The sequence below is a fragment of the Zonotrichia leucophrys genome, chromosome 5 (genome assembly GCF_028769735.1).
Source record: "Zonotrichia leucophrys gambelii isolate GWCS_2022_RI chromosome 5, RI_Zleu_2.0, whole genome shotgun sequence".
Classification (NCBI taxonomy): Eukaryota; Metazoa; Chordata; class Aves; order Passeriformes; family Passerellidae; genus Zonotrichia; species Zonotrichia leucophrys.
Window position 1 is genome coordinate 4,296,617 of NC_088175.1, and position 26,321 is coordinate 4,322,937.

A 26,321-nucleotide genomic window follows, 5' to 3' on the forward strand; every position below is an offset into this window, starting at 1 on the left:
AATGAGGATTTCATAACACTGCCAATTTACTCTGATTACTCCTTTCATAAACTGTATCCAAAAACACTCCTCCTTTTTGCGATTTTTTAGTTTTTGTTCTTGTTGCAAATATCATAATGTTATTTATACTTTATATTATTTTTATTTTAGCAGAAAACAGTCTGTGTGAATTATAAACATTGTGTTGGGTGAAAACATGCTTTCATATGTGATCATTGGAGATTCCTGAGCCATCCATCAACATATGTCACACCTCATAGATTCTTTACCTTTGCCCTCCATGACTGCCATTGAGGTATTCAGAGAGAGCTTTGTCACAAAAGAACCAATTGCATGAATGATCCAATTAGTGGGAATCTCTCCAGGCTTCGGTAGGAAACTAATCTGTGCTGATCTGCCACAGAAATCTATGGATAAAAAATAAAGATACACACATGCTGACAACACATTGTCCAAGTTACCTTTATCCACAAGCTGGTAAGTTGATGCTCTCTTTTTAGGTACAAGAGTAAGGGAAGGATGCTGGAAGAAGGGACTGAGCCTTTCCAATAATAAAAAGAGACATTCTTTAATAATTTTTTCCAAAACTTCAGGAAGAAAAGATGTTTTATCTGCTTTAGATGGCATTTATTTAAAAATCATAAAATATAAATAATGCACTTCCTAAAATATCTATAATGCAGAAGATGTTTTGATGCTTTGCTGGTAGAGGAGCAGGGCAAAAATGGGACAGGATTCCTAACAAGGGGCCAGCAACTGTCATATCCCCCAAATAAAAACCCAGCCCTTGCAGTTTGTCAGAAATGCAACGTAAGCCTGAAGTCCAGAAGTAATTTCCTTACTGGGAAATAGTATTTTTACTCAGCAATGAAAGTGATAAAAAACCTGGCTTCAGGGAAATTCCAAAGCCTCTCCCATCCAAGATAATGTCTGCGCAATACTCAACATCAGAAAGGACCAAGCAGTTAATTCACACTACTCCTACTCACTCCACACCAAAGGACACCCACTGATGGCAACTGATACACACATACCAGTCCTGAGAAGTCAATGTTTTTAATGAGGACTGTGGTGCCTTTAAATAGATGGTCCAGGTCTTTGAAAGTCACAGGAGTGGGTCAGATTAAACATTCTACTTGTAAGCAATATTTTTCTTAGCCAGAGGATGTAACAGATGTGTTAAAGTGCATTCATTATTGCAATGGTTTTCAGCTGAGCACAATCTTGCTTTTTGCAGCCAGGATTTTTCATTTTCAGACACTGACCCTGCAATTTGCTGCTGATAGAAATAGCAAATTAATGCCTGTTTTCCTTGTAAAACTGATTAGTCAGGACAGCTGGAGACAACTCCATGGAATCATTTTGCTTGTTTCCAGTATAAATTCCAAGGAAAGAGCTCAAGGAGTTTTGGACAGGCCCATTCTCAGTTATTTCCATCTTTCCCAGCACTGCACATTATCAGCCCTTTTTTCCAGGTTTCTTTCAATTTTTCCTTCAAACTCTTGCTTCTTTTTATTTGCTCTCTGGCCATAAAACTTTTCTTCCCTTTTCAGGGTGTTTCTTACTGAGAACTTGGGCAGATAAAGTTAAAACAGAGACAGTCTTCATCACATGCACAATGGTCCAGAGATCAGACATGCAGTGCTATTGTCTCTCCTAGATGTGTCTGATTCTGAAAAATTCTACATGGGCTTCTGTATTTTGTTCAAATATATCCTTGTGATTTTTTTTCCCCCTAGAAGTCTTTTATGTATCCAATTGATTTGTTATGCTTCAAAGATTTGATTACAAATCCCTGAAAACTAAGCAGTGAATATCAGTAATTTGAATCCATGAAGCACATCAGTCAATACATTCACTCTGAAACCCCCACGACATGCTTATAACAATGCTTCATTTTTATCACCTTCCTTCCAGATCAATATTTATAGTATCATTCAAACATTTATTATGATATAACAGTAGTGCTCAGGATCCAAATAAGAAGGGGAAAGAAAGCATTACATGCAGGGCATGCTTTATACAGCTTTCAGATCTCTGAGTTTTCACTCATTTGCTTTGCTTTGAGTTCAGACTGGAAGGCCCTGGTCCTTTCAACACAAGCTGACAGAAGAGCTTCCTAAATCAAGATAGCAAACTCTTTTCTGATCATTTCAATCCCCACGCTCAGGGTGGGCTCCTGTGTGATGCTGGTGGGTGAGGAGAGGGTGCACAACCACCCAGCTCTCCCCCAGCATCCCTGAACTGCTGTGACTGCCATGGCTCACTCCTGGCTGTGAGGGGTGCTCAACCCAGACACCCCTTCCCCTCTAACCCTGGCTGTTCCCTGCATTCTCATACATCCTAAGATCCCAAAGCCACCATGTAGGGGGATACAGTATGAAAGTGGTATAGAATGTAATCTTATCCCCCAAGGAGTTGCAGCTGAGCCAATTACTAAAGGAGCAGGCCTGATCTTAACAGGCCACAGTTGCAGCCAATAAGAACAGTGGTATAAAAGAGGGGATTGGTGGGATCAGGAGTCAGAGAACTACTGCAAGGATGAGGAAGAGTAAGTAAGTGCTTAGAGGAGCTGCCTATGAGAAACATTGAGGAGGTACGAAGCTCTGATGATATGGAATCCTTGCACTATAATGATAATAGAGCTCTTCATTTTTATATTTTTATATATATAAGATGACAGGCCTTCTTCATAGCACAAGTGTGAGGGTGAAAGGACAAGAATAGGGAGCATTATGGGACAGGCCTTGATCCTGCCTCATCTCTCCTCATAACCTTGTCACTCCCTCACTCCACCCTCAGCAGAGCTCTGGTTCAGTGTGAGTGAGGAAGCTGAACTGCTCAAAATTGGCCTTTTTTTCCCCCTGTAGGCACAGAGTTTGTGGTGATTGGGAGTGGATGTTAGCTGAACCTCATCCCCAGTGGGTACAGCTGTGAAAGCAGGTGAGCAGCACTGACAGCAATGAGCCATGGAGTGCCCAGGGGCACTGACCAGTCACAAAAGGAACAGAGGGCACACAGGTGCAGTGCATGAACATGAGGGGGATAAAAGGCTGGGCTAAAGAACAAAATGCTTGCAGGTTTTGAAGTGATGTGGTGTTACTCTGTATAGGCAGACATCTGAGGCCTTCTAAAGTGATAGGGTGTTCCTCTGGATGAGTAGATACCTGAAGTGGTGTGTGTTGTTATTCTGTATGGGTTGAAGCTTTCTGATATTGTATGATGATACTCTGTGTATCATGGCCACCTCAGCTGTGATATTTCCCCACACTTTCTATATGTGATGCTTGAGGCCTGCAATGCATTTTCAGTTGGAAGGATTAAACAGTGGCAAAGTTGTGAGTATCCAAATGCAGGCTCTAACAAGAGGAAGGCAGGCAGCATTAATAGGCTGTGCTACCAGCCTTGCCTATAGCATATCTCTCTGTTTACTGAGGGGTGATGTATAATTATAGTGAGTGATGTAGTCTGCTCACAAGCCAGAGCTGTCACAACTTGGCTGTCTGTACAGTGAGGGAAAGAGGATCATAATAACTTCTAAATGTGACTGATAATGTGGTTTACATTTCCCACATTGTTAGCTCATGCACACTGGGATTTCTGGCTGGTAGGGAATAGATTAACATTTCTATTACTTTTTGGGCCTGGTTTTATGTCAGCCTTTAACAGTTGGTTGGCTTTGGATGGGTGACATTAGCCGCATCCTGGCATTCTTTGTGTGTCTGGCACTTCTCTGGTTTTATTCCTGGACACTACACCAAAGATATAAACTGGTATGTATTCTTTACCTTTTACACATCAATGTATGTCTAAATAGAGACATTGCAATATTCATAGCTGTTACTGCTAGGGAACCAAAGTAGGTGCCAATTTTCAGAGAGTTTATAGTTATGAGGCAGTGGAAAGAATCCCTTTTATTTGACCTCTGATGTACAGGCAATTGCAAACAAGTAACTTCAACTGCTCTTGGAGTTCATGGATCCCATTTTAACAGCCTTCCACAGGGAAAGATGAAGTGGTTTCAATGGCATTTCCCTATTTCAAGGGAGCTTTAAAAAAATAGTCTTCAGAGTAGTTAGAAGAGTTTTAAAGCTGGTATGCCCTTCTCTCTTAACAGAGAAGAGGGATTAGATTTAACTCAGGAAGCCTGTGTTCATTGCTTCTGTGAGTAATCTGAACATGACAGGAGCTCAGAGAAAAGACACAATACATCTGACACAGATGTTCTTCCTGCTCTGTCCAAGACATGTTTTCAAGACTTGTCTTTCAAGACCATGTTTGCACTGAAAATCTTAAAAGTAGACCCAGTTCTTTGCCTTAAAATAACTTTCAAGGCAAGTATTTTCTAGATTTGTGGCATTAAATATATATATTCCTGAAGGATGACTCCTGAAAAGAAAGGCATTTTTTTATACACAAACCTGGCAGAGCACAGGAAGACAGGCAGACTGAAAGGGTCCTCAGGGATGCAGTCCCCACCTATTTCACATCATGTGACCCTTTGAAAACCTTAAGGTTTTTTTCTGTCTGTAATCAAGAAGCTGTTTCAAAATCTGTTTGCTGAGTTGGTCAGATACAATCTTCTGATCCCAAAGTGTGTTCCTATGTGGCTTATACCAAGAATCTCCTTCACCTTGAAAAGATGTTGTCTGTCCTCATGCTGAACCCACAAATGCATCTGCACAGCAGCCACCACCACCATTCTTTGTGTCACTAAGATAAACAATGCAAGTGTTTTGGTCTCCTCTTAGGAAGTAGGTGGTGTTTTTCCCAGACCTGCTGCCTGCCTTCCCTGTCCCTCCAGCAGTCAGAAATCATCTCTCCTGATGGTGAGCATACAAAGCACAAGGGCTTTGCACAGTTTTCTTGTGCCTCCCTCTCACTTTTAGAAACACTTCTGCCCTTATGTATTAAGAGTCAATTTGACCACCCTACTGCTGTATTCTGCACTCTTCTTTCTTGCCCCACAGTCATTTCCAAATTATGAACTCCTAATGTGCAGCAGAATTACTGTTCCCTTATGCATGACCTTGATTTCAAGCCCTTGAATGTAATTCTGAGGCCAGTCCAGTTTCTGCATGCCAGTTCACTCCTCCTCTCCACTAAGAGTGCCTCCCAGCACCTTGGCATCAGGAAGTTGGTTTGATATTAGTTAATTTCCTAATAGTCCTGCCAAGCTCATTAATAAAAATAGTGAGCAGTATTAGCACCAGACCTTTTCCTTGAGGAACTCTGCTAATGAACCTTCTTCAGCCTTCTATTTCCCCTTTAACCCTCTCTGTTGCTCTCTCCCTGGAAGCCAGGTCCTACTATTTCTTATTTCCCTGTGAATCCCATCATGTTTTTTAATCTGTATTTCTCACATGATAGAACAACAAATACCCTTCTCTGACTCAAGACAGACAAGATCTACAATATTATTTTAACAGAGAAAGTCATTGATTAGCCTGGTATGAGCTTCCATTTGACAAAATCAATGCACATTTTAATCCCCTTTTCTTTGACATCTGCCTTTTAGATATTTTCAAAATCCATGTTGGAATTATGATCCACTATTCAGAGCAGATAAATCCAGGTCATTTTCCAATATCTGTCTCAAAATATCAGCAATACAGATGCTGCTGGTTGTCACCTGGTGTGATCAGGCATATGCCAGGTTTGTTTGTCTTACTTGCACACAGGAATGCATCATATAAATTCCAGTTCACTGAGGTGAGATGGAGAATACCTGTATCCTCTGTCATCCCACAAACCAGGCTTTGATAAATCTAGAGCTTCATTTGGGAAAACAGCTTTGGTTTTGTGCTTTTAGTTTGGTGAGGTTTATTTATTTCTTCTTTTTTGCAGCACAGCCAGACTTTGTACAAAACTCTTGCTGTTCTGACCATGACCACTTTATGCACCCTCCCAAGGCCAAGTAAAAGCAGTTATGTTTCAATATTAAGAACCTCCTCTGCTTATAATCTCATTTCTGATCGTGGAAGGTCTGAGGCCATCACTCAGAATATTCAAGATAAATTTAGCATAGAGAGTTGCAAAAAGGAGAATGTGTGCAATGGCATATTTGTTTTAAATGTTTGATCTGTTTGAAATTGCAATGAGTTGGCAATGCCAGAAGCAGTTAATACAGATGAAAGACTGACAGGTTTCCTGCATCTGGACTAGTTGTGGGAAGAGGCCAAGTGATGTGGGGGTGCCTCAGTGCTGGAGGTGGCAAAGCAGCCATGGAACCACTGCTCCAAGAGCCAAGAGGAAATATTCACCTGCTCCTCTTCCCACTCTCCCAACACACAGAGAAGCAGCCATGCACTTGGGTAAATATCATCAGAGTTTCTCTACAGCCCTCTAGCACTGCTTCACCTCCTCTTCCCAATTTCTCCCCTGGTAGAAGAGACAAGATCCTCTACTCCAACCTTAAGTTGCAAGTTCAATTTTTGATGTGCTGTCAGGAAGCCTTCAACAATGCAATTGTTCTGCTTCCAATCATCATGTAAATGCACTGCACCACATAGGAAGCATCCTGATAACTGACATGCATACGCATATGGGTAAAGAAATAAAATTTTCATTTTTCATGTATAATTACACATACAGTGGTACATATATATGTATATATATATGGTGTTTCTGTTAGTAAAAGGAATTGCTGCAAATTTACTTTCCTGCACTTAATTTAAGCATCTCTTAATCTTCATAGACTAAATCCTAGTAAACACTAATTGGCAATGCCTGTCTTATCAGAAATAAACTAGTCCTATTGGAGAATAATTCTTTTCCAAGAAGTTTTTTATAGTCAGGCCAGTAAAAATGAGTTAAATGTAATTTGGACTCATACATAATAGTCTGTTTATAGCTCTGATGGTTATTTCTGTTTTCCACAGGAGCAATCACTTGCTAGATAGAACAGAACTGCAATCTTAATTTATCGCATACATTTTTTGGTAGCAGCCAGAGGACTGCAGTAAATATTCCAGTCGGAACAAAGGTGCAAATAATCAATACATCTGTTCCATTTACACCAATAATGGCACAGAGTGAGATTTATGGGCCTCAGTATAAAGGAGGTGCACTACTCTGCTGATTACTCTTCAATTGCTGACATGCATTTGAGTTTCACTTGTGTGTAAATATGACAAGAGAAAAACCATTCATGGAAAATGAATGTACAGCCGACACCCTCTCAGACAGAGTTTTCCCCTCCTTTTTTTTTTAAATGAAATTCTCTTGGTTAAAAAAAACCTTGTTTCCCTTCTATGGGAGGAAATTTCAATTAGTTGCCTGTGTACATTCCCACCCCACATCAGACAGGCCTCATTTTAATTCAAATCCAGATGTATTGTTTACTACTGTAAGGAATCATGGCTCATGATGGCAAAGTTTGCTTCAGCTGTCTAAAATTGCTCAGAACATTAAGGGCTCTATTATCTAAATGCTGATTTGATTATCAATACTTTATTCTGAGAAAAAGACTGTCACTGCTTGGAAGCTGAGTAGGCTGACTGGAGAAAATTTATGATGAAGAGAGCCCTAAGAGCAGGGATCTGCTAAAAGGGAATAGAATTAAGAGCTTGTTAATGAAAATACTTCCTATAAACTCTCTTTTGACATCAGGTGCTACATTAAAAACCTATCAACTCTCTAAAAATTAGGTCAGTAAGAGTATAAGGCACACCTTGGAGGAATGGAGAACTTGTTCTCCATCTTTTCATGTACTGTTTGTATCAGGTGTCAGGTCCAGGAATGTTTTCTTTTTGCCACAGAAAGGTAAAATGCTGTAAGATGAACAGCCGTTCAAGGATAGCAGGCTGACAAGATGCCACTGAGCATTATGTGTTTGCATATGCTTTTATTTTGCTAGCAGCTGACAAACTGCAGTAAATAACTGCTGGGACAAGGGTGAAAATGGCCAGTAGACTTATTCTGTTTAAGTCAATAAAATAATTTCTTATACATCAGGATGACATGATGCACATTGACAAGGTCCTTGGGGTGCTCCTCCTTCACTTCTTCTAGGATAATGATCTATTCAGCACTTTCTGAGGTGCATTTGCCTTTATTGTTTCTCCAAACTTTTCCAAATTTCCAAATTAAGACACTCATTAGCTGGCTTTGAGAATCTTAGCCCAAGGCTCAGTACTGATCCCTGGTGCAGAAAGATAAAGCTACATCAGGATCTGTAGTGGTGTCAATGACAAAGAGCAGGAAAACAGGAGACAGTGCTTTGGGTCAAGTCTGAGGCCACATCCCTGTGGCCAAACCAAATGGAGTAAGGCCCTGGTGAGCCAGGGCTGGAAAAATTATGGAAAGAAGGAATTTAAAATCTTGTGTTCTCTTTCCATACCTTTGCTGTCTCAGGTCTGCAAATAAGACTTCCAGGTGTCTTCTCTCTTCTCCCTGCCCCACACATGCAGATCACAAGGTGGGTAGGAGGAAATAACTGAACAGCACAGCCTGCAGGAAGATGATTGAGCAGGCAGATGTACTCCAGAAATTACTGTAGTGAACTCACACCTGTGCTGTCATCAGCAAACCCCAGCAGGTGACATGATAGGGCTTGGTTATGGCTTGTGTTACAATCCTAGGGCAACTCAGCAACCCTCAGCAGAATCTAACCGAGTAGGAGGCAGGTGCCCAAATTCTCCTTTCATGCAAGCTGTGATACATCTAGGTGTGCACAGTAGCAGAACTATGAAGCTGTTTCACCATAGTCTTGATATGATAGGATTTAAAGTCCAGGAAAAGGGGGAGTCTGATGGTCCAGTCTTCCTGTACTTCCTTTGTACTCAACAGAGAAAAATAATTATTCAGCTCATATTTCATCAGCTTCTGTGTGCACATTGTTACCAGTGGTAATCTCCCATTGCTTAAAAAAAAGCTGGAATAATTATATACAGTGGCATATACCCAGAACTGTGCAAAAGAAGACTGATTTAGATGGCACTCAAATATTAGGAAATGTCAGATTTCTGGGCTCCCACAATTTTTCTTCTGAATAAAATAGTTCTAATGAAAGCATGTATCACCTCAAAATAAGCATGACGTTAAAGCTTTATGGACCACTGGATAATATGCCTTCACTTAAATTTGAAAGCCTTTGATTTTGTGAAACTGCTTTGAAGACTTGGCTGGGAGACCCTTTATCCTTGATGAGTCTGGACCCTGCCACTGAATCCACTCCAAGTATCCACACACAGCACACACTCCCAGCATGAGAGTTCACTGGAAACATGCACTTTAAAACCCCCAATTTAGAGTTTACTCACTCAGATTTCTTTCTAAATCCATATCTTCCTCTTTTAACTCTAAGATCCTGCTTGTACAGATGTTGCTATGCTGTGTCCCAAAAGCAAATAAGAATACTTGCATAAAATGTCTGGAAAACATTTCATCTATAGATCTAAAATGAAACAGAGCTGGTTCATCACCTTCCTGGTTCTTTACATGTAATCAATACTGGCCATCTGAATATAACAATGGAAGAAAGAAATCTCATGGCATGGGGAAGCCAGAGGCACAGCTTTAGCTCGGTGCTCAGTCTCAGTCTTCCATGCTTTTGCCAGAGAGATAAGCCTGCCTCTGATGACAGTTTTGATAAGCCTGGCATGCCTTTTGGATTAATCAGCTCCCACTACAGATGTGACAGGCACCTACCAGGCAACAACAAATTATTTTCTGTGAAGTTATGCACAGTTCAGCTGCGGGTCCAGCTTGCCCTGCCAGAGCACTCAGACCTCCTTGGAGAAGACCAGGCCCTGAGCCTAATGTGATCTGTGCTGCCTGTGGAGCTGTAAACCAAATTTCTCAGGGAAGGAACATCTGATGATTGCTATCTGCAGAGTTACATGCTGGCCAGCCTGATTAATATGAATGTAGTGGGATAGAGGAAGAGCCTCCCAACCTTTGAATATATTTATTCCTGAGTGAAGCAGAATGTCTGACAAGAGCTCTCAGAAATGTAAAGGTTTATTGTCTCATAATGGAATAAAGGGATTAATTCAGAATAGGTCTGTAGCCACTTGTAAAAGATTTCATTTTAATAATTTATACTAATGGAATACATGATCTATGGAGAGGGGGGCATATGGGTTGCTCCTGGGCAGTTTTTGACAAGGCAAGTGTGGCTAGGGAGAACTGGGTTGGACTGTTATTTGCTTGTCCCTAGTGGACTTTTAGGATGTTAAAAAGAGAGAGAATAAGAACAAGCAGCAGACAAAGCCTTTAATTCATCTACTCTTCATGTCACTGCAGAGTGCTCATCAGACAACAGAGCTGATCAGCTCAGCAGGTTCCTAAAACATTCACAAGGAGAAAGAACTTCAGCTTTTATCTCTGTAATAAGTAATGAAACCTAATTTCCCTTTCTAACAAGAAAAAAATTAGCCTTCTTGTGTGAGCCCAGAAGGGCTCAGTAACAGAAACAATCACAGCTCCAAGAGGCATGCAGAGATTTAGGGGTCACAGATGCTGCTGTGGGTCTGAGTCTCAGAGCTGTGGCTGCAGAAAGAGCCAGATGTGATAGGCAAGAATTATGCAGGCAGCACAGAAAGAGGGTTGTATCTCCTTCCACACATGTGCTGTAAGTCTGTTATCTCCCTTTACCCGTCTGAACTCTGTCTGTGATTGATATTTCTGACATGCAGCCCTATCCAAAATCTGAGAAAGGACTTTGGGAGCTCAGCATTGTCCAGGGATTCTTAACTGAGAGACCTGCAGAAATTTCTCAGTTCTGTTTCATCTGTCTCCTGTTTTATAAGCCCATCTGCTCTCTGACAGTATCACGCAGAGTCCAGTGGCTCAGCAAGACGCTTCCTTCAACCCCTCTCCAGGACTGCTAAGGCCACCTAAGAAAAGGCATCACATATGTATTTTTCCACTCTTTCTGTCAGTATCAATAAATCAGAATCAACAGAAGCTGTTCTCATTTCTCACCAAAAAAAGTCACACAGAAATTCCTGATTGATTGGTTCTGTTTTATCTGGCAGTGTAGAAAAACACAGAACTTTATCCTACCTTTGCCTCATTTTTAAGCATCAAAACTTGACCTCTGCTTTCTGCCTACTTCCCAAGCTTTGCTTTTGTCAAGCTGCAAATATTTTTCTTTCATAACAATTTACATATGTAATTACTACAAGTACTTCAGGAATTGTTTGCTAAAGGCTCCATGTAAATACTAATTATCAGTAATTAAAATCCACAGCTATTAGGAAGACACTGATAGGGAGAAAATACTGCTTAGGAAGCAACTAACATTTGTCTAGGCAAAATTAAACATCAAATAACTTTCTATCTATGTAATTATACAATATGATTCATCATCTGCTGCATAAATGGAAGTGCAAATGGGACAAAGGTGTCCCCACACACACATTCACATCTACAGCCCCCTTCCAGCCTTCTCACAAACTGTGCATCTTCAACATTGCAAACCCACTCTGTGTTGGGAGCAGAGAACATTCAAAGGTCTCACAGAACAGTTGCAGAAATATAACAGCTGTGTTGCATGTTTTCCATGGCATCCTAAAATCAGGTGCTTCCATGCTGATGATAAGCAAACTTAATTTTCCAGGTCATAAAATGCACTGGGATTCTCTTGTGTTAAGTTAGGAAAGTTATTCTGCATAAAGACTACAAATAAAATGCAGGAACAATTGGCATCTGCCTAATTTTTTACAGAAATGTTTTAATGTTTTTCACCCTCCTTGGGTTTTTTTTTTTGCTTTTTTGGGGAGGGGGGGTGTTTTTGTTTTTGGGTTTGTTTTTTTTTTTTTAACTGCTAATATATATGCTCCTTCATTAACTGTGGTTCAGCATGCATGTACTTGAAGCAGGATTTTGGCCTGTCTACAGATGTCAAAGGGCATTTTGTCATTGTTATAAGTGAAATTATATTTTCATTTCAGTGATTTATTACAGATTTCAGCAGACTTTGAATCAGCCTTAGTCCATCTAAAGTTAATCAACTTTCTGAGCCTGGTGGGAAAAATAAGCAGGCAATCTATGTGGGTTAGCAGCAATCTCAAAGTTTGCTCACTGCTGTACCTACTGCTGATGGAGGGGGGAAAAAAACCATTAAGCAAGCAGACAGGCAGAGGGGCAGCAATTTTACACGGGAACCAAACCAGATTTCTGCTCCCTGAGCGCAGTTACATCTCACTGATACCTGTCCTGGTAATGGGGCAGTGGGAACGTGCCTGGAGCACAGGGCTGCTGATGGGGCTCACCTCATCAGGAGATGGGGCAGCTTAGAGAAAGCTTCTCATCCCATAATAATGCACAGCCTTGGTGCTCAGTGCCTGCAGCCACATTGCCAAAGGCAGGGAAAGCCACACAGCTGGACTGAGCTGCCTCCAGAATTCATTTTCAAGTATATTTCTATTCACTTCTGTAAAGTTTATTTTTCCCTTTCTGGCTCTGCCTTTTTAGGCTCAGATTCAATTCAGGGAAACACTTCAATTATCTCTGGATCAGGCCCTCAGTTTGTATTGTGGCTGAGGCTTTGAAAATTGCTGCTATCGAAACTATCAGCAGACTCGCCGGTGCTATTTTGAGCTGGAGTGAAAAGGGCTTGATGGGACATTGAGCCACTCACAAACCACAAGTCAGGCAAGAATAACAGGACTTTCACTATCAGGTTTTTACTTTTAGCTTTCAAAAGGGTTTCTCAGCCATCCTGTTCCCTCTCAGTGAGTTGCCAGAGCCAAACTTCCCTGAGCCTTAGGCCAAGGTATGGCAGAAAGGGCTGATGTTTGTGCTGAGTCTGAATCTGTCTTGGCTTGGTTTGCTCCTTGCCAAGAGGACAGCAACAGCTTGGTGTTGGGGGCTTTTCCTTCCTAGGATGTGAGGCTCACACCACACCAGCTCAGGGGACAGCTCCAGTAAAACCCTGGTCTATCTGCCACCAACTGGTGATGAGAGACAGAAAAAAGTAGTGGCCAACCCCTGTGTCTCTGCAGAAATATAAAGCATGGGAACTCCCTGACATCTGGAAAAGCTTAGCTGTCATGCAGCTCCCTAAAACAGAGTGTTCTAGCGTCAAGGTAGCGGTGGCCTCCTAAAGTCTGCCAATAATTAATGCTTTTGATCAATATTTTGTTGATTTATAGCATTTCCTCAATCTTAACCTGGCATTTTTACTCTTCCCCCTCATGCTTTCACTTCCCTTTTTTTCTTCTCTTTTGCTCCAACAAAGCATGAAATCATTGTTTGTCAAAAGATAATCTGCCTGCTGCTATTTCTGTTGGTATCTAATAGTATTTTCTTTAGTCTTCTAGATTTCTGGGGAGACAAGTAACTGGATTTGAGATCACTCAGCCCCATTGCTGTGCTTGCAGGTTACAATCAGGTACATGCCAATGAGACCGTCTTGGCCTTATTTTCTTTTGCTTCATTTCCTGAAAAGGGTAAATGCAGCTTCCCAGACAGACAGAGAGCCCTCCCTTCTACCAGTCCCTCTCCTCCCTAGCCTCAGCTGGTTTGCTATGGATGGAGAACAGGACAAAAGAAATATGTACATAGTGACAATCAAGGAGAAATTTAAGATTTTAGTCACCCGCACACTTCTCATTCACCATTTTAGACCTCCTCCCAAAATGGATGTGGAGATTAAGATGACAAAGAAGAAAGAGGAATATCAAAGGCAGTATGCTGCTGGGGATAGAAGGATTTATCTGTGGGCACCAGAAGGAAATGCCACTCTCTTTTTGTTCTCTATCTTACAGGTTAAAAGACCAGCTAAATGCAACATAGAGGACCTGAGCTCAAAGCTCTCCAGTCCGAGGGAATCAGAACCTGCAGCAGTCAGTTACAGCTGAGCCACTTGCAGGAGAAGAATTAGAACTTGGAAGGAAGGAAGAGCAATATTTAATCAGCCCTGCTGAAGTAATTTGTAAGTAATTTGAAGTAATTTCATGTAACATAAAAAACCCCTTCATTACATATGTAAACAATGTATAAGTGTGTGGTAGCTGTTAGCATGAGCAAAAAAGTTGAGAAGATCTGGAATCCTGCTTCAGTGCTCACAATCCCATGGATAGTCATGACTGACTAAAGGGAGAAAAAGAGAATCACCATGGTTCCAAGAACAAGAGTGAGATAAAAGTGCTTGTCATTCTCTGGTGAGGGCTGTATCATTGTAATGGCTTCTGAAAAATATCACCCCTGAGCTCTGCATGACAGTGTATCACTCAGGACAGCAGAAGGGTTCATAACACAGAAAGAAAGGGGAAAAATCCCCAAAGGTAGCAAGCTCAGAAAGTTTTATAGTGGTATCCATCACACACACTGTGGGAACTGTAATTATGTCTGGTGAAAAGTTACCACCAAAGCATCCAGTGGAAAGTGGCCAAGCCCGGAGTGGACTGAGTGCTTGTCAGCAGGCCAGGGTGTGGCTTCTCCTCCAGGACCAAATGTGAGGCCACCTGCATTGGCAGGGCAGAACATGGTCCAGGTGCTTTTCCCTCCCACCCACTTTCCTTCCTTCATCTGATCCTTTCAGATCACTCAGACATATTCACAGCCCTCCTCCAACTCACCTCTATTTTATTTTTCCTTGCTCTAATGTGGAAAGAAAACAGGTCTCCAAACCTCAAGAACTGCTTGTTGTCCTCTGATCAGCTTGGGCTGGGATGCCAAAGTGTATCAGTAGCAGCAGTGGGAGGATCAAAAAGGCACCCCAAAATGTGGGCTATTTATTCCTGGGCTGTCATTCAGCGCTCTAAGCATTGCTAAAGCTAAAACTGGAAACACAACAAAAACAGGTATTCAGGCTTTATTGTTTTTATTTCCAGCTTATTTCTGGACTTTGGAAACAGGAGCTCAGCTTTTCCAGTATCTTCAGATCATCTGGGTCTGCCAGAGACTGGCAAATCCCAGTAAGCAAGAGGCCAGAATTAATGAAGCTAAAACTGTTTTCAGTGTGATTTTATATTCAACTCAGCATCAGCTTCCTTTGTTTTGGCAAGAATCAGTGTGTGTGTGCCTGTGTGTTTGTGTACACTTATGTGTGTTTACCTTGTGGTGGTTTCACTGGTGATGGGATTGCAAATGTGCTTGTTCATTCCTCATGGTTGCACTGTACAAGTCAAATATAATTGATTTAGAAGGAAAGAGACTTGCCAAGAACAGTAGTAATGGCTTAGTGCTAAGTAAATTTAATGGAATATGCTTTGGCCAACAGCTGCATCTTTGAGAAGGAGTGATTCACCTTCTCCCAGAAATAGTCATGAGAAGCTAAGTAAGTGGCTGAGAAGCTGGTTTATGCACACAGAGATTCAAAGGCCTGCAGTGCTAGCTAATAGAATCCAACAGCTATCAGCTATCAGAAATCGTGGCCAGCTGAGCTGGTGAGTCCCAGGAGGGTGAAGGAAAAAGGGGGAGAGACAAAAATTCCTAAGGGCAGTTTTCTGTGAAGATTGGATATACACTTTTATTTTTTATTATTCTGGGAAAGATAAAATGAAATGAAAGTGACAGAGACTGCCAGTTTTAGGTATTAAAATATTTAAAGAAAGAGTTATTAATATATTAGTCCAGAAAATATTATTTCATCTAGCAGAGATTAATACATCTCACAGATTCTAAGGCCAGAAAAGGCCATTAGGATCACCTAGATTAGGTTTAATATAATTCAGGTTCAGTAATAAATGCAGTGACCTGGTCTGCCAGGCAGGCAGCAAGAGTAAGGTCATTCCTAAAGTATCTAAGAAAAAGCAGAGACAGCCACAGCTCTGCCAGCTAATTCTGCAAGAGAAGTGAGCAGTTTGCTTGGACACGCTGTTGTTTTATGGCCAGACTTGCAGCAGGGTCAGCTCTGCAGGGCTGTCCCCACCGGCTGTGAGAGGACTAGAGGGGTCACCTTCCCTGCCATGGACCCACAGTGTTAAAAACGGGACCATACTCCCGGTACTGAAGTGATTTCAGCATTTATTTTAATAAAAAGAAAGGCCTAAAGCAGGAGTGCTCTCGCCATGGATGCAGCAGCGCCGGCGCTGGGGCTCCTCGGGCAGCGATTATGTCCCCAATGTTCCCAGGGGAGCAGCACAATTCAGTGGGTCAGAAGCCCCTTTTTATCCTGTTTTCTGTCCCTTTGGATTGGTTTCTGTTTGGATCCTTCATTTGCATGAAGGTTTAAGGCGCTGGATTGGCCCATTACAGTTCTGTCCAGGCTGGCTCATGGTGCACTTTCTTAGGTGTGTCATGGTACGTTGAGTACCATATTTCTTATAACTACCCTTTTAACCCCTATTACAATATAACAAGGAAACCAACAGTACATGCTTAACAATTATGAACTTATGAATTATGTTTAAACATAATTTTATAGCAGTTTCTAACCCATTTTTAACACACAGCCCCTCGGCCCGGCTCTCCCTAGCAGTGGATTCTGCTCTCCCCAGGCTGGTTTTTGGATGCGTTTTGTGGAGCACAGCCCACAAGCGCACCGGGCCGGCTGCTACCGCTGTCCCTTGCAGAGCACACGGCTCTGTCCCCTTGCAGAGCACACGGCTCTGTCGCCTTGCAGAGCACACAGCTCTGGTCCCCTTGCAGAGCGCACAGCTCCTGTCCCCTTGCAGAGCACACAGCTCTGGTCCCATTGCAGAGCACACAGCTCTGGTCCCCTTGCAGAGCACACAGCTCTGGTCCCCTTGCAGAGCACACAGCTCCTGTCCCCTTGCAGAGCACACGGCTCTGGTCCCTTGCAGAGCACACAGCTCCTGTCCCCTTGCAGAGCACACAGCTCTGGTCCCCTTGCAGAGCACACGGCTCTGTCGCCTTGCAGAGCACACAGCTCTGGTCCCCTTGCAGAGCGCACAGCTCCTGTCCCCTTGCAGAGCACACAGCTCTGGTCCCATTGCAGAGCACACAGCTCTGGTCCCCCTGAGCCCCCAGGGCTGGGAGCAGCTGGGCTGGCTCCTCCCGCAGCTCCTGAGCTCAAACCAGCGCTGCAGGGTGGTCCGGCTCCATCCCTGGCGGCTCCATCCCTGGCAGGGATGGGGAGCGAGCTCAGCGCTTCCCAAGGCTCTGTGTTCCCAAGGCTCCTGTATGGGAAGCCGCCCCAGATGGGTCGATGGGACACGGGCTCTTCCCTCCTGCACCTCCCCACCACTGCAGGAACGCTCCGGGTGTTTCTATTTCCACACTAAACTCACCTCAGGCTTAAGCAGAGGAGTGCAAGCATCTTTCAGATTTACTTTCTGGGTTGCTTGTTTGTTTTCTAAACATGCCTCCTGCTTTGGGAGAATAGATAAAGATTTTTTAAAACTCAGCGGCTGGGAAAGATGCCCTCATTATTAAGTTTTAAAAAGTAAATATGAACCCAGAAATAATCACTTTTATTTTCACCACAGAAGATGTTTCAGCTTTTTTTTTTTTCCTGACCATGAAATCACTGCATTTACTATAAAGCCTCCTCTTCTTCCAAGGGTGACAAAAGGTTCCTTTGAAAAGCTTTTGTTCCTTGCTGGCACACCCGGCTGCAAAACCTGGGCTGGCCCCGAGCTGCAGGTACTGCTGGAAGTGTTTCCTCCTTTTGCCTGCGGGCAACAGAGAAAGAGAAAAGGAGACAGCAAGGCCACTTCTGAGCCTTCGTGTTTGCATCTCACCCTTGTAAGAGAGCCCAGGTGACTTTGTTCTCCAGCTTCATTTGTATGCTTGTAGCCAATCCTACAGTGGATCTAAAAACCAATCATTCCTATTGATTTCATTGTGAATTTGCCATGTGGAACAACAGTCAGACGAAAAGATTGCCTTGTAGCTATAAGTGTAAAAAAAAACAACAACCCAAACCTCAAAAAAACACCAGCAAAAAAAAAAATCCCAACAGTTAAAAAGGAACCCAGAAATCTTATTTGCAATAGATAAGCATCTTGGCATATTAAAACCACCCTTGAGCACCTCCAACCGAAAATTAAAAGAAAACCTATGTTTTGTCACTGAAGATAAATATGTTTTTATTAGTTGTGGACATTGTTGATATTATAATATATCTCATTCCAAATCATAACAGATGAGTGATCTCTAAATTGCTGGTTCAAATGAGATAATACTCCATCATACTTTCCTTTGGAACACAAATCCACATAACTAGCACAACATAAATACAATCACTGGCTGGTAGAAAAGCTTCAAATACTATTTTAAATCCTGCAAGTATGTCTGGTGCTCAAATTGACAGCTCAGTGCCCTGTCATTTCCTACCACCAATCTTATTATGGAAGTAAATGGCTCTATCTTATTTTACCCTCTTCCATACATGATGCACTTAAAAGGACTTAAAGAATCTAGTAAATGGAAATATATGGTACAATGAACAGTTAAAAATGTCAATTGAATTAGTCGTTGTGTGATATCTTTTCAGCATACAATGTGAACACAAATGCTGCCTTTTATAGAGGTTTATGCATACGAGGAACATGAAGTGGAACAAATGAGATTTGAATTTTATTATTCTTTTATGGCATTGCACTGCAGATAGGTTTTTTTTTTTAATTAGCTCCTATCTCAACACCTTTGGCAACCCTAAATAATTCAGAGAATCTTGTCTTTTGTTGTTTTTGCTGTTGTGGTTGTTTCTTCCACAGAGAAGTAGCTTTTGCAAGTGGCAGGAAGTTTATCGCCTAGTTAAAAAATGATCCTCCAATTACACAAACAGCACACAAGGAGGGCAGTGTGGTCTCCTCAGAGTATTAAACACAAATCAGCTGCCAGATTCACAGTGACAAATCCATCCCAATCCCTAGGAGGTGTCAGGGTTGGTAAAACTTTCCTTCCTTTTTCATGAGATCTCCACTAAGAAAAGTCAATAGGGGGTGTTTGCTGGAGGGGCCTCAGGGAGCTGGCTCCCTCAGCTCACCCAAGGAAGGACAGGAGGGACCTGGTGCCCCTGCACAGCTGCACCAACCTGTTGCTGCCTCCTGGCCTGGTGTCACACCTTCAGCAGCAAAACCCAAGCTGGATATGAAATAGGAGCGAAACCCTTCATTCCCAGGACTTCAAAGCAACAGGCGGTATTTTATATCAAAATAAATAAACAAAAGCATGCAGACAGAAGCTGGTGTTTATGCTACCTTGCAAGGTGCAGGGAGGGGGAAGAGTCCCTTTAAGATCCTTTCTAGACAGCATATCCCCACACAACTTCTTTGTTGGGAAACTTCAGGGACACGGTGTCTTACAAGGATTCCCTGGGGCTCCCAGCCTCTCCCTCACTTCACAATGTGTGGGCAGGATACAGCTGTTCAGCCTCACTGCGTGGTCTTCTCAGCCAAACTGCTCACATAATGCAAAAATTACATCCCTCAAGGCACTATGGAAATTCACATCCTAACACAGTTTCAAATGCCTATTTATTTCACAGTCTAGTTCAAATATTACGTCTGCTTCAGTATCCACTGTTTCAAATGATGCCACAATATCTCAGATTAAGTATGTGGGATTTCTTTTGTACCTAAAAATGACAAGGAATTTCTTATTCTTTTCAGAACAACAGAAAAGAATATTTTTTTTTACTTTTGTTAATTACAGTGACGTCTGCCCACCCCCACCTCTTCCCCCTCCCACTCCTTCCAGGTTGTTTCATGGCAAATTTGAATTGGACAAATGGTCATTCTAGGGGTGTATCCCAGCTAAACAGAAAGGAGTATTTTAGGTCAAATATTGCACTATAGCCTGTTCACTTACTCCAGCTGAGTTCCCATTTGCAGGAGAAAAAAAACCAAAAAGCTGTCTGCTGCTGTACATTTTAAAAACAAAACCTGGTACTAAATGCTTAAAGCCATGGATTTGAGAAGGTTCTAACTCAAGCTTTCAGCAATTACATTACTTTGGAAAAGTAGCCCATGTTTTCAGCATCCTTTTCAAGCCTGGGGAGGAAGCACCAAAGGAGGAGCTCAGCTCAGGCAGTCTGGGGAACCTCTGTCCAACATCAGCCTTGCCTGGGCTCCTTATGCAGCCTCAGGTCAGCCACATAGGACACATCCCCAAACAGAGAGGCTCCCCTATGCTCACACTGAATGTAGGTCCTGAACACACCACTATGCTGGGGAGGGTTTGGGGTATAAGTGGTTGTTTGCTGCCATTTCTGTACATTCTGCCAATCTGTTTTGCTCGTATCAACTTTGAACTTCAGAAATGTTGTTCATACATATCCTTTAGCTCAATTGTGGAAGAAAAGGGAATTTGCCAGGAGTTTGGTAAAAAAAGTGATTGCAAGCCTAGGCTGCATGAAATGGTCAGCAGAGAATCCTGGCAAGGATTCTGTGTTAAACCCCAGATTTAGTTCAATCCATCAGAATAACAAAAGAAAGACGATAAGAGACTGATATTTTGACAGAATCTGCCTCTTCAGAGACAGCAGGTGCTGCCAAAATAGGAGGCTCTCTGATCTGTTTTCCTCTGTTTTTGTGATGGAAAGGGATGTTTAAACTCTACAGTTGCAATTGACCTAATGAGCCAAGGCTTCTTCCTGATAATTGACAATTTTCTTGATCTTCTTTCTTTTCAACACTCCCTCTCCCCAGATGGCCATTCTTCCTTCGAATCTCTCTGTGCCCCTAAGCTTAATTAGATCTTGCAGGTTCTGTTCCTGTGGTGTGTTCACCACTGCAGGTTTTGTTTCCACTCCAGGTCTGCCTTTCCTCCAGGCTCCACCTGTAGTTCAAAGATGTTCTGCTGCTCTTTGCCATGGGCCCCTCACCTGAGCTCCCCTTTTATAGCAGTTGTAGCTCTGCCCCCGTGCTCTGTGCACAGCTGCTGCTCACCTCAGCACTCCTCCAGGGGTCCTGAAGGCAAAGAGAGAGCATGAAACTGTAACCCTGGGTTAAAACTAAGGTAGGAACCTGGGCTTCATGATAAAATGCCATGAGAAATGGGATTAATGGGGAAACATTAGCCAGGTCAGCTGAAGTGTATGCAAGGCATTACACCTCTCACAGGCAGAAGGACCTTGCCTAGAGATGAGATTTGGATGTTTCTCTGACTTAAATCCTTTAATCCTCCTCCTGTTTAAACATCCAAGTCAGGAATTGAGGGGTACAGGAAGCAGAGTGGATATTTGGCAATATTGCCTGCCCTGTGATTAAGCCCTGGCACAGGATGATGAGCCAAAGGAAACCCAAGCCAAGCACCTGAGGCTAGGGCAAGCAGAGGGGGGGCTGACTTCCAGCTCCTGCTCCCTAAATTTTGTAGGGACTAGGACCAAGGCAGAAGTCTCTTCTCCCCCTCATGACAGCCTTACTCACTTGTCCAGAGTTGTACTTTCCTTTGCTTGCTCTTCAAGGTGCCCCATAACTGTTTTCTAACCTCCTGCAAAGTTTCCTAGCATCAGCATATTATGAAAAGTTGGTTTTGAATGTCAGCTCTCTGTAGCAGAGTGGTAGGTGTGTTTTGAGAGTGCTTAGTTGAACTGAGGCCTGCAGGGTAGGAGATTTTGGAATTGAGAAGGCTGTGCTTATGTAACTCCTACCAAGCACAGGTAGGAGGTAGACACCATCCTCTTGGCCAAGGTGCCAGTACTTACATTTACTCTGGAGTACAGCAAAAATAACCTACAATAGACTTTGCAGAACATTTACACTCTTTTTGAGAGTATCTTGGGTTCTGACCTGTTTAGTTAGAGATCTGCTGGTTCATTGGGTTTGATTGGGGATGACAAAAGATCTTCTTCCAGATTACCCAGATTATCAGGCTTGGTACACACAGCTGTGAGGAGGGAGGAAAGGAAGCTGTAGGCAGACATCTCCATGGGAATGCTGAATAAAAGGTGGCACACTCTGAGGAGGACAGTGCTTAAAGCAAACCCAGTCAGACTTTAGACACAAAACTCCCTTGCCCTAGAAGTCATCAGCCATTTACTAATACCATAGGATAGGGTTTGACACAGCAGCTTCCCTGCTGCAGATCCCAGGCAGGACAGGAGCTTGTCTGCTGGCTGAGAGCTGCTTTGGCAGTGCTGGCAGCTTCCCCTTTGGCTTCCTTTCCTTGGTGTACCCTGTACTGTGGGTTTTGGCAGCACAAGTGGTGACTGCAAAGCAAGCAGTGAGAATGAACTTTTAAAAGGGGGGCACACAGTAGCAGCTGCATTCGTTCTGACTATTTAAGGGCATTTCTCTAAAGTGAGGGGTTTCAGTAGTAGAGGATGCATTAACAGGTTCAGGGTAGAGTGAGGAGAGAAAAGCAGCCTGTCTTGTATTTATCAGCTGCCATGCTGGTAACTGGCTTTGGCAGAGTGGCAGAATAAGTCAGGAGTCCAGGGAACAAAAGAGGCAGATTTCTCTCTGCAGTGTTTAGCTGCTAAAGACACAAGGGGAGAGAGAGATGATGGCTGTGATAATCTGTACAGCAATTCAAGGCTTAGGGAAGCTGGATTCCAGTTCACATGGAGGAGGGCAGGCACTTCCAGAGGGTGTGTGGAGAGCAAATACAGTGCCAGGTTTTACTGGAAGCACACAGGGCATGGAGAGGCAATGAATTGTACAGCAGTGACACCTGCTTTAGAGGGGATAGCACTGGGGTATCACAGTGGCAGATTTTAGCAGTGCTCTGGGCACACCCAGCTTTTCTAAATCCATTCAGCAAAGCTCCTCACACAATTACCATAGCCACATTTTCCAGCCAATGCTACGTCAGGAGCACTCTCTGTATGGAGCTCTTTGGAAAATTGGTTCCTATTTTTTGGCAGTAATAGAAAGCTGAGCTGTTAGGAAAATGGGAGCTCTAAATGCTTGGATGACATTTCTCAGCATTGCTCACAAATAAGAGAACCTGTGAGCCACAAAGGCAGTGTCATCAGCCATCTTTTAAGGATATCATCATCAGGCAGACTATTTGCTCTTCCTCTTTGTCCTGATGAGAACTATAACACAAAGTTAGCAGTAGCAGAGTGACAGACCACGACACCATTCAGGTTAATATATCTACTTAATGCACAGCTATTATGTTAACAGAAACAGCCCTGATGTGCATGTAAGTAGCAGTAGGTGTAGTGCATGACTGTTCCTTTAAATGAAAGGATCACCAGGCAGTTATCTCCATCAGATTTTATTATGTGACATTGGATGAACAATTACATACTGTGCAATAAGCTAAGTGAGGTTTTAATCGCTGCTGCATTTATGGATGGTTTATCCTGACCTTTCATAGCCTTAGAAACCAATAACTGAAGCAAAACAAAGTTTACCAGCTCCTCTCAGAAACAAGTCATATGAGCATAATCAAATCCCAGGCATTACTAAAGCCTGGATTCCTGGGCTGATGAGGAACTGAGAGACTTTCCATGTCACATGGGGCTGAACAAGCCATATATTTTCTTTTTGACCAAATCTGAACAAAGGCTATAGGGTTTATGGTTAAGGCCAAATCATCACCTGAAGTAAATTATACCAAATTTGCAGCTTTCATTGTCTGCATGATTCTTTTATAAGACAATAGTAAGCTCCATGATATCTTTAATGAAGCATAATTATTTTAAAGACATGATGTATCTAAGAATAGTTATGCAGAAATTATGCTAGATAAATGTCATACTGAAAAAGCAGAGCCCTGTCTTAGAGAGATACCAATTCTATGGAAAGATTCTCTTTGATATAAAGATTTGTTGAAATCCATAGGTATCTCAGTAGCAGAGCTGTGAAGAAAACCTGCAATCTCACCTTTTCTCTCTCCTTATTATACCACCATGGCCTTCAGGAGAGGCAAATGGGATGACAAGGAATGAGAAACAGTATTCAAAACAGGTTTTCTTTCTTTTTTTTTTTTTTTTTTTGCTAGAGTCCCACAGCTTTCATTAGAACTTTAATCCAGAATTTTCTTCTTTCCAGAAAACTTGAAATAAGAGTTGTCTCCACATCATGAGTCTTTTGCATGCCCCTGATTTATTGACTTCCATGCTTCTGGCAATCGAGTGATGTCTTTCCACCTCAATGTGTTCAGGAGGCAACCATTTGAAGTAAAAGACTTGAAGAATCACTACCAGGAAGCTAACTTTAATGATAATCCCTTTTCACTGTAGCTCTGTTTGTGCATACAGGAACGCAAAGCTGCCCAATTTCATTTTCTTTCAGACACAAAGGAAATAACATACTGTGATTCTCTCTTTTTCCGGAAGGGAAAGCACACTTGCAAAGTCTGCCTGCAGCAAACCTTGTCTACCTGTGGTCTGTTTCAGAAGAGTGGCTTTAAAGGACTCTCACAGGCTGCCTCAGTCCAGACTTGGTGACAGGACTGCCTGCAGCAATATTTTGCCATTTTATTTGCCACCCTCAGCTGCAAATGCAAAGGAGCAGTCATGCCTCAGATAAAACTCACCGCAAACATTCAGAGAAGGCAATCACTCTGATCTGACCCACAAAAGAGAGAGAAAATGCACATATCCCATGAGTTTGCAAGCATCCAGGCACTGCTCCTCGCAGCTGCACAGCTGTCCTTCACACATGAAAGAAACAGGTCCGGCTACCAAACATCTCTTTCAGCTTTGCCTTCTGTACAGCTCTGTTCAGGTTTCTCCAAACCACAGCCCTGCACAGCACTGCAGCTGCCTGCCCCAGATCCTCAGCAGCTGTAACCCAACCTGGCTCCATGGATTTCAAATGCCTTTTCCACCCACTGGAAAACCCATCGGCAAGTTGAAAGCACTTCCCTCTCCTCCCTCCCCGCCTACCACACAAACACACACAGACACATCCACGTACATGGTGAATGGAATGAGTCCAAAATGATTTTCTCAACTCTGGTAGCAATATTTTTTTTTTCCCCTCCAAACTAGCTTGGAAGGAAAACTTTGAAAGCTTTCCAAAGCAAATGTTCCTGGGGCAAGAGGGATGAGTATAAAGAACAGCTAGAGCTCAGTTCTGCAAGAGCTTCTTACATGGAGACCTGAGGCAAACATCCATTTCTCCTTTTCTTTCCCTCCTGCAACAAATCTCTATTGTACACAGCAGTGCATCCTTCTGCCAGACACTCCTCATTGCTGCCAGGTCCCTGAGGATGCCAGGGAAGTGGAAATGTGCTGGTCTTACATTGTTAATGTTAATGTTAGACCCACAGAGAGCTGGGGAAAGATACCCTTTTTCCTTAACTCATGTTTGAGTTAACTCATTTGCTGAGGAATAGCTGGGATAGACAAAATAAGTATCTCCCTCCTGGATAAATGTGTGTGAAAACTGCTGGGAAAACCAGAGAGAAATGTTCCTATCTTGGAGTATTAGGATAACATAAAAGCGGAGAGATGAAGGAGGTGAAATCTTTGGCCCCTGTTTTGTCCTTTTGTTGGGCCTTGAAGCACTTAAACCAAAGAGCTTCTGATTTTCAGAATTTTACCCTCTCAGATGAGAAAACATATAGGATGGGGAGAAAGGGGGTCAAAAGATAATAAATCCTTCTGTTTTGATTTGGCTAGCCCTATCTTTGCTCCGGAAATTGTGCAGCTTTCCACCAGAGGAATTGCAGCTGGGCTCGGTGGGGTGAACACGCAACAGAGAGTTCAGGGTGAGACCTTGAACTTTGGTCACTCCATCATCTACTGCAAATTCAGAGCAGTGGTCTCTGAGCAAGCAGTGAGTTCTGTGTGACTCCCTAATCACCACCCAGGGCACAAATAGAGCCATTTTCTGAGTTTATGGGGCTCTGAGGCCAGCATGATCCCATGTTAACACATGTAAAATATTCAACAGATGGAGTCTCTCAGTGTTTTTGCAATACAAACCACCATAAGACTATTAATGAGGCACTATCTTTTAAATTAATCTTTCCAGCATAAAGTTGGTGGTGATGGGCTATTAATACATCTCAGATAACCATATTATCTGAACATCTTCTGGGCAAATCAAACTCATGCAAAGTTTTTAGCTGATTTCATCATCCCATTGCCTCTTTTCCTTCTGTGACACTTTTAACACTTCTTGGCTTATAGGCTGCTTTTCTTGCAAAAATTTTGTTGCAGTCAATTTTTTAAATTGCTTTTTCGATTGGATTTGAAAGATGCAAGTCTGATGAAGGAAAAAAGCTCCTTTGACTAGATATAGTTGTGGCTAGGTGCTAATAATCCCCAAAAACACTTAGATGAATCATAAATTTATAGATAGGATTTTGATGATGTTTACTTTTTAATTTCTACATTCATAATGCTCTTCATACAATGAATAAATGCAACTGTACTGGTGGAAGATGATGTCCTGTTGGAAATTCTGGCTATCTGTAAGGCTGGCTTTATCTATGACTGATTCCTTTCCTTTGTAAGCAACCCTGGGATTTCCAGATTCACCAAGTTGTCATTTTCCTTTCAAGCATACAACAAATTTGTAATATACCATAGGCTGACTTTATTAGATTAA

At 42.5% G+C, this 26,321-nt stretch overlaps 1 long non-coding RNA gene across 2 annotated transcripts; it reads left to right on the forward strand.

Moving 5' to 3' along the window:
- The first annotated feature begins 2,524 nt into the window (after positions 1-2,524).
- Positions 2,525-24,618, forward strand: LOC135448569 (uncharacterized). 2 transcript variants are annotated; one of them, XR_010440499.1, is made up of 5 exons: positions 2,525-2,596; positions 2,871-2,943; positions 13,264-13,342; positions 13,719-13,885; positions 14,787-15,950. It is a non-coding gene; the product is annotated as an uncharacterized LOC135448569 (long non-coding RNA). The 2 variants fall into 2 exon arrangements; XR_010440500.1 differs by lacking the exon at positions 14,787-15,950 and adding an exon at positions 23,811-24,618 and having other exon boundaries at positions 2,546-2,596.
- Positions 24,619-26,321: the final 1,703 nt, after the last annotated feature.